Here is a 9059-nt window from a genome sequence, read left to right on the forward strand (position 1 = left end):
ATTTTGGGGGTGGAACCTGAGAAGGGCAGCGTTTGGGGAGGGGAGGGACTTCAATGCCATAAAGTCCAATTTCCAAAGCGTCCATTTTCTCCAGGGGGACTGTCAGAAACCCTCTTACTCCAATACCCCAAAGGGCAAGAAGTAGAGCCAATAGGACCAGAGATAAAAGTTTAAATAGCTTTATTGCAATGGAATAGCGATAATCCAAGCTAGCTAACTCGAAGCAACAGCGTTTACACAGACATTTTAAGTCCCTAAAAGCCGAATAGCACTGCCCTCTCCCTTTCCCCATTGGCTGAGGTATTTGGGAGTTACACCTTCCCGGCCGCCTAAAACATACATCTCTGATAAAAGATTTTTACTCTAAAAAGGGATGTTGTTATTTGCGCTTTAGCCTCCAAGGATGGTTCAGAAAATTCCAGTCCTACTGCAGGAGCAGAAACACACATTGGCAGATTTGATATTGAGCATAAGAAAGAAGCTAAGGGGGAATCGTGACAATCATTTACCTAGGATCATTTACCTCAGCGGATGGGCAAGAACCTGTTGGTCCTGGAGACCAATAAATGAGAAACAAGAACAAACCGACATTGTCTTAGGTCAGCTGAAGCCATAATAGGTGAACAACAGCAAGGACCGCTGTGAAAATGCATTTTTTCAACAATTATTTATACAATAAAAATAGACAGAGTTGTTGAGAACAACTTACAGAATTCACAACACAGAGATGATATCCATAAGGAAAACCTGGGCATATTTCACAACATCCAAATAACTTAGAGCTCGACGTTTACAGAGAGACTGAGGGGGCAAACCAGCCACCAGGAGGACACCAATCTTTCTATGGAAATCCTGATGCAGCCTCAGAAACGCCATCCCATAGTATTTTCTGTGACTGGCAGCACCTCTCCGAGGCCTTGGGTAAAGAAAGCTGTTCCCCAGAACCTGGGATCCCAGTGGTGCCAGGATAAAACCTTCTGCACACGAAGTTAGGACAGCCTGGTCTAAATGAACTACGCAAAAAAGAAATGACATGAAATGTGCACTCTTCTTCTGTGTTTGTGAAGAAGAAGCCAACAGTGCCGATTCTCAGAAGGGTCTTAAATTAAACAGCTCCCAACATTTTGGCTTTGCAGCTGCAGCACCAGGAACGAGGAGAAGAGGAGGCCCATCAGGAGAGGCCGAAAGATGAGCTCGGAGGGGCTGCGGATGAACCTTTGGACTGCGACACCCAGGAGGAGTTTTGGCCTGGAGGCCATCGTTAGAATGGCGAGTCTTCCAAGGAAAGAGAGAAGTGGGGCAGATAACTAGATAAGCAGCTGGATTCAGGGGTCAGGTGGAATGACAGATGAATCCAACAGACAGGCAAGCACCTGCCAGTCCAGGAGACCAATACGCGAGAAACCAAAACAAACAGAAGTGGCCTTAGCCCTCCTGAAGCCATAAAAGGTGGACCGCAGCGTAAATGCACCTCTTACAACCATTACTTATACGATAAATTAGACAGACCTCTTGAAAGCAATTTACAGAACTCAAAATGCACAGAGCATATCAATAAGGAAAACATGGGCATGAAAATAAGTCACGGCTCCAAGTCCACAGAACGAATGAGAAGGTTGCTCAGCTGCCTGGAAGTGACTGATACTGACAAAGGTTTCACTCAAAGGTTGAATGATAAAATTTTGTCTTTGCCACCTCCAAAAACTTTGAAACGACGACAGAGCATTCTGGGTTTATTCAGTTTTGCATGCAATTTTGTCCCAGACTTCGCTGAATGCATAGCACCTTTAAATGGACTAATTTCTCAATCTGAGAAGAATTCAGTTCCATGGATTCAGGAACATCAAAACACACTTGATGCTCTGATAGTGCATCTTGAAGCAAAGAGACTCAAGTAAGACTTTAGATGTGAAGTTTCTGTTTGGTCAAAGTGGCGCGCCTCCCGAGTCAGTCTATCAGCTGCCTCCACCACAACCATAAGCACCTTTGTTATTTTGGTCAGGAGTGAGGTTTTGGAAAATGGCAACAAGACAGAATTTTGGGCTGGAGCAAGACAACAGCAGCCTTTTTACATTGGATGTAACGCACGTCCCACACTTCCTCTGTGTAGACGGGGAACTCTACCTGGAGGATTCAACCCTGCTTGACTTGCATCAGATTCGGCAGCCTGAAGCGGGAGCAGACTCAGCACCGCCAACCGTCCAACCGCCTCCTGCCCAGGCGAGAGGTGACAGCGAGACGGGAAAGGTCAAGAGACTGCAGTCTGGAGGGTCCAAGCGTGCCAGTGACTTTAACTCCACGGGACTCAGCGGAAGAGCCGCCCAGCAGAGCTGACGCTTCGCTGCAAGCCTCCCCAACTCCGCCAGCGAGACCTGCCGAGCGACCGGCGAGAATGGCATGTGCTAATATATAAATGCTAATACTAGCAAAATACTGAATAGCAACAACAATAAAAGAACCATCAATCCTATGCTAATATATACATGCCATAAAAATGAACAAAGGTTGTAATATTAAATACTAACAAATACTAATACTAACAAAATAGTAAATACTAACAATAAAAGAGCAAACAATCCTGTACAACTATATACATGCCATAAAATTGCAATATTAAATTATTATTATTAATAATATTAAATTAATTGTAATAGTAAATTAAAGTTTGTAATAGTAAATACTTAAATACTGCAATAAACACACTTTAGGGTTATAACAACATAGCAATAACAATAATTCATTAAAGTTCTCTAAAGCATCCTCTGCCCGCTCAATCATGCTTGGTACTCCTCAGCAGGGTAGACAAGCCCCCCGGTGTTTATTTATCCATTCTCTCAAGGTGGCTGAAGATGCCCCGGCGTCTCGTCTCAGCCCTTGCAGGAGTGGTGGAGGGGTCCAGGGCTAATCTGCGGGGCCACTTGAAGATATTCCGGAAGAGTAGGAGGACACGATTCCGACTCTGTGGTGATGAGGACTGGCCAGAACCCGTTGAAGGGTGGGCCGGTGGTACCTCCTGGCCGCCTTCTGGCACTGCTGAGACCTGCAAGAAAAAGAGAGGCCACTGTACCGAACTCGTCCCGACTGCAATGACTCCTAACCAAGGAATTCTGGGAACTGTAGTTCCTTCTGGGATTTATCCACATGGGTTCTTTCTGTTCAGTGCCGGATTTACGTATAACCTAAACAAGCTATAGCTTAGGGCCCCACTCTCTTGGGCCCCCCCAAAAAATTTAAAGGAAAAAAAACCTGGATGTACATTTCCAAAATATAAGATGAAAAACAAATAAAATAAAACCTACATACATAATTGTATTTCAGTTCAACAATTACTTTGATAAAATACATATTTTGTTATGTGCAAATGGCTTTAGATACCTATTAGGTCCATAAATTACCATATAGCATATATTCAACACAAAAAACAGCGACAATTTGTTGTTGACAAAGGACAGCTGGACATATAAAGGGCCCCGTTACCTTCAATAGCTTAGGGCCTCATCAAACCTAAATCCGGCCCTGTTTCTGTTAGAAGGCAGTCCCACCAGAAGAACTGGCCGACTGAATTAGACCAATTTGTGGAAGACTGAACAATCTAGGCAGCTAAATAGAACTTCGGCATTCGGAAGCAGTCTATCTCGGATAGGGTTGCCAGGTCTCTCTGCCACCAGCGGGAGTTTTCTTGGGCAGAGCCTGAGGAGAGCAGGGTTTGGGGAGGGGAGGGTCTTCAATGCCATAGTGTCCAATGGCCAAAGCGGCCATTTTCTCCAGGAGAACAGATCTCTATCGGCTGGAGATCAGTTGTAATAGCAGATCTCCAGCCGCCACCTGTAGGTTCACATCCTGCTGGGTCTCCCCCTCCCTCCCCAGCTGACTCAGGTTTCAAACAGATCATGTGTTCTTTCAACAGTTCCCCCTTTCTCAAGCCTCTCTGGCTTCATGGGGTTGGCACGTACCTCTCTGTTCTCCCCCCGCAGCCTCCGCACGTTGCCGAGTCTCCTGAAGTTCCCAAGTTTCCTCCTCCGGGATGGTCTGCAGGGTATGATGGTACAGGCGCTTCTTATAGGGAGACTTCCTCCTGCGGGATGTGGTGCGTGGAGGTTTGCCCTGAGATGCTTTAGGGGCACCAGCTCGAATCTCCCGAGAGCCCACAGTTTCCTCCTCCAGGTTGGTCAGCATTGAAAGATGGTTCAGGCTCTTCTGAGGGGGAGACTTCCGGTTGCACAAGATGGCAGCTGTTTAGGGGCACCGTCCCGAATCTCCTGCGGGGCCCCAATTTCCTTCTTCAAGACGGGCGGCAGTGAAAGATGGTTCGGGCACTTCTGAGGGGGAGACTTCCTATTGCAGAACCTGGTGGGCACGGGCCTGGCCTGAGAGGGCAATCCTGGCACCGCTTTAGGGGCACCATCCCAAATATCCTGAGCCCCGCCGGTTTCCTCCTCCAGGATGGGCAGCAGGGAAGGATGGTAGGTGCGCTTCGCCTTCCCCCAATCTTTGTTGTTGCGCTTGGGCTGGGCATCTCTCCGGTGCGTCACCCTGGGGGAATTCCAGGTGTAAAAAAGGCACCTTGTGATTGGCAACTCTTTGGGGAGACCAAGGTTTACTTTTCCCTGGAAGGAAAAGAGGGTATGAAAACAAATGAGACCTTCATGCTATACAAGAATGCATATTGTTAGGTGATGAACAGCAGGAGCTACCAAGTCATCTGTTCCCACGAGAGTTGTAAACATCCAGGTACTAACCGGAGATCTCCTGCTATTACAATTGATCTCCAGCTGATAGCGATCAGTTCCCCCGGAGAAAATGGCCACTTTGGCAATTGGACTCTATGGCATTGGAGTCCCTCCCCTCCTCAAACCCCGCCTTCCTCAAGCTACGCCCAAAAAACCTCCTGCCGGTGGCGAAGAGGGACCTGGCAACCCTAAACATGATGTAACTGGTTTGTCAGAATATTTTTACCACCCGAGGGTAGGCCATTTTGGATTCCCCCCCCCCTTTGGCTGGCCAAACCTCTCTGCCTTTCCATCTATATACCAATGGCATTTCTGTCTATGCCTACCCGCCCTCCCCCAAACCTGTATAAGAAGAAGAAAAGTTGGTTTTGATATGCCAACTTTCTCTGCCACTTAAGGGAGAATCAAACTGGCTGACCATCGCCTTCCCTTCCCCTCCCCACAACAGACCAAACCAAAGTCGCCCAGCTGGCTTCCTGTGGAGGAGTGGGGAATCAAACCCGGTCCTCCAGATCAGAGCCCGCTGCTCCAAACCACCGCTCTTAATCTCTACACCATCTTAACCACTACACCACTACACATCTTCCTTACCATTTTCTCTTCCATTTCGATGCTGTGTCCGCTCTCCTCTTTCTCACGGAAGAAGTAGAGATAACGGTACCGTTTGTTATCTGAGATGTTTTAATAGGGCGCTTTCTAGTCGCCCCGACTGCTGTCCGTTGGGGCTGGACCGGACACCCAACTGACAAGGAAGGGCGGGGCAAGAGCCAACATCACAATGGGTCTAGTCTAGACCCATCTAGTCTAGACCCATCACAATGGGTCCCCTGGTCTAGAATCCATCCCTATTGGTGTTGCTTTGGTTACCCAGAAAACTGAAAGGAAACAGTTTTCCCTAAAGCTTGCAGGGAAGAGAACTGGGGTTCAAAATGGCTTCATGTTGGCGGCAACTGATTAAATTCATTTTCATTCACTCCTTGCTTCACAGAGAGCCACATCTGCCATCAACCGAAAGAGCCACGTGACAACTGCCATGCACCAGTCCGGACGCATGCACATCCAACTATAGAACTACCCAAAAAATATGATGATGACGTTTTCAATTCAACCAAGGTCCTCTGAGCATGCAGGGCTGCCTCTCCTCCAGAGTGCTGGGAGATTTTGAGGGCGGAGCCTAAGGTGGGCGGGGTCCGGAGAGAGGAGGGACTTCAGTGCCATAGAGTTCGGTTGCCAAAGTGGCCATTTCCTCCAGGGGGACTGATTTCTATTGGCTGGAGATCGGTTATCGTGGCAGGAGGTCTCCAGCCACCGCCTGGAGGTTATAAGGTAGTTGAAATCCAAAGAAAAACTCAGGACACAGCCACTGAACATTGAATATGTACAGTTTTAACAATATATTTGTTTGCTCTAGCTATACTATATAACCATCAACATATACAGAAAAACTTGATAGTTACAGTTCTGTCTAAATATGTATAAATAGACAAGTTCTATATTTATACAGAATTGTAACTATCAAGTTTTTCTGTATATGTTGATGGTTATATAGTATTGCTAGAGCAAACAAATATATTGTTAAAACTACATATTCAGTGTTCAGTGGCTGTGTACGGAGAAGTTTTTCTTTGGATTTCAACCGCCTGGAGGTTGGCAACCCTAGATTAGGAGCAGCCAAATATTGCGGACAAGAGGAGCTCCGCCCAAAGATTTAAAGGCTGGTTGCAAACCAGCAGCTGAAAACATAATCAGGGAGTTTTGGCAGCTGCCAGCGGCCTAGGGTTGCCAACCTCCAGGTACTACATGGGGATCTCCTGCTATTACAACCAAACTCCAGCCAATAGAGATCAGTTCCCCTGGAGAAAATGGCCACTTTGGCAATGGGACTCTATGGTCCACAGCTCAGGCAGGTTGGCGCCATACCCCCACCACCACCACCACCACCTCAGTCCCATGGGCAGCAGCTCTTTCATGGCGCAAACCACAACAAGTCTTCCTGGGCACTGGTTTTTGCCACTTTTCTGAAACATGAGATAAATGTAGGCTTGCCAGCCTCCAGGTGGCGGCTGGAGATCTCCTGGGATTGCAACTGATCTCCAGGCGACAGAGATCAGTTCATCAGGAGAAAATGGCCACTCTGGAAGGTGGACTGTATGGCATTATGCCTAGGGTTGCCAGCCTCCAGGTGGTGGCTGGAGATGTCCTGCTATTACAACTGATCTTCAGCCGATAGAGATCAGTTCACCAGGAGAAAATGGCCGTCTTTGGCCATTGGACTCTATGGCATTGAAGTCCCTCCCCAAACCCCGCCCTCCTCAGGCTCCACCCCAAATACCTCCCGCCAGTGGTGAAGAGGGACCTGGCAACCCTATCAATGGCACTGAAGTCCCTCCCCTCTCCAAACCCCACCCTCCTTTGGCTCTGCCCCCAAAATCTTCAGGTTTTCCCCAACGCCCTCTCTTCAGCTGGCCTCTTCCTACCTGCCGGCCAGCTGAGAAGTAGTGAGCAGCCGCCTTAATTGGTGGCCAATTGCCTGCCATTACCTGGTATTTGGCAACCCTATGCCTGCCTTTTCCAGGTCTCCTGCCACCTTCTGGGGCAGAAGAGCAGGGCTAACCCGGTCTCTATTGCCTTTGGGTCACCCGTTGAACAAGCAGCCCCCGACACTCATCCGTTTGCTCTTCCTTCCCCTGCATGGCATCTATGGTTGCCAACTTCCAGGTACTAGCTGGAGATCTCCTAATATTACAACTGATCTCCAGCCAATAGATATCAGTTTACCTGGAGAAAATGGCCTCTTTGGCCTTTGGAATCTAGGGCATTGAAGTCCCTCCCCTCCCCAAACCCCGCCCTCCTCAGGCTCCACCCAAAAAACCAGTGGCAAAAAGGGACCTGGCAACCCTAAGATAAAGACCCCTCCCATCTGCAGGTGTACCTTAATGGGCCCCCTCCACCAGAAAGAGCCAAGTCTGTTAGACTCTCCCAATTGCCTTGGGCGGGGGCAAGGGTTCCATATGCAATAAAATGGCATGGTTCTTGGGGTTGGCACGCCCTTGAGTTTTGGGGTAAATGGCCACCTTTGCCTCTTTGGAGATGGCCATGTTCTGAGCAGCCTCGGGCATCAGTGGCAATGCATTGGGGTGGGGGTGGACAAGATGCCATCTAGTCCACCTCAAAAGGGACCTTCCTACCGCCCTTTGGTGGGGGCTCCCAATTACGGTTGCCAACCTCCAGGTACTAGCTGGAGATCTCCTGCTGTTACAGCTGATCTCCAGCCGATAGGGATCAGTTCACCTGGAGAAAATGGCCGCTTTGGCAATTGGACTTTATGGCGTTGAAGTCCCTCCCCTCCCCAAACCCCGCCCTCCTCAGGCTCCGCCCCAAAAACCGGTGGCGAAGAGGGACCTGGCAACCCTACTCCCAACGGTGGTGGGAGCAAATCTGCCCAGCGTCTTTTCTTCAGTAGTGGAAACTCTAGTAGACCAAGGGATGCTACACCATGCAGTCCCTTGAGATTAAGCTCAAATCCGCCTTTTGAATAAAGAAGTTTTATTACTAATACTAATGGAACGCTAAAAATTAGAAGAAGGTTTAAAAGAACTAACAGAATGCAGACTAGTCAGAAGAGGCAACGCTGTAATAATAAGCAATAAGAAACAAACCTTAAGAGCAATAATAATGACAATAACGATAATGACCAGGCAGTTTTAGAGTCAATCCATCTTTTATTGAGTCAATCCATCTCTTGTTGGATCTTCCTCTTTTCCTGCTGCCCTCAACGTTTCCTAGCATGACTGCCTTTTCCAGTGACTCTTGTCTTCTCATAATGGCTTGTGACTCATGCCGACCCTATGAATATCAGTTTATTTTACACAAATGGCTTTAATGTATTTGTGGAATCTAATTTGTTGCAGGTTTTTTGGGGGGTAAGCCGCTCTGAGCCCAGGGAGAGCAGCGTGTAAGAATGGAAATAAATAAATATATCCCGCTTCAAAGTGTACGCAAACCAGCGCAAACGCCTTGGATTGGCCGCTTTCTAAATATATATCTCCCCCCATCGAAATTCTCAAAACTCAAAAATAAGCCCCTCCATGCAGAGTTCTGAGAATTCAGATGGGGAAAATGTCCATCTAGAGAGTGGCCAATCCAAGCCAAAACCTCCCATGCATAAATGGTGTATGGGAGGTTTTGCCTTAGATTTGCCGCTCTCTAGAAGCACATTTTCCCCATCGGAATGCTCAAAACTCTGCATGGAGGGGCTTATTGTTGAGATGAGAATGTGGATGGGGAAAATGTGCATCTAGAGAGCAGCAAATCCAAGCCAAAACCTCC

This window comes from Euleptes europaea, chromosome 4 (genome assembly GCF_029931775.1).
Source record: "Euleptes europaea isolate rEulEur1 chromosome 4, rEulEur1.hap1, whole genome shotgun sequence".
In the NCBI taxonomy this organism is placed as follows: domain Eukaryota; kingdom Metazoa; phylum Chordata; class Lepidosauria; order Squamata; family Sphaerodactylidae; genus Euleptes; species Euleptes europaea.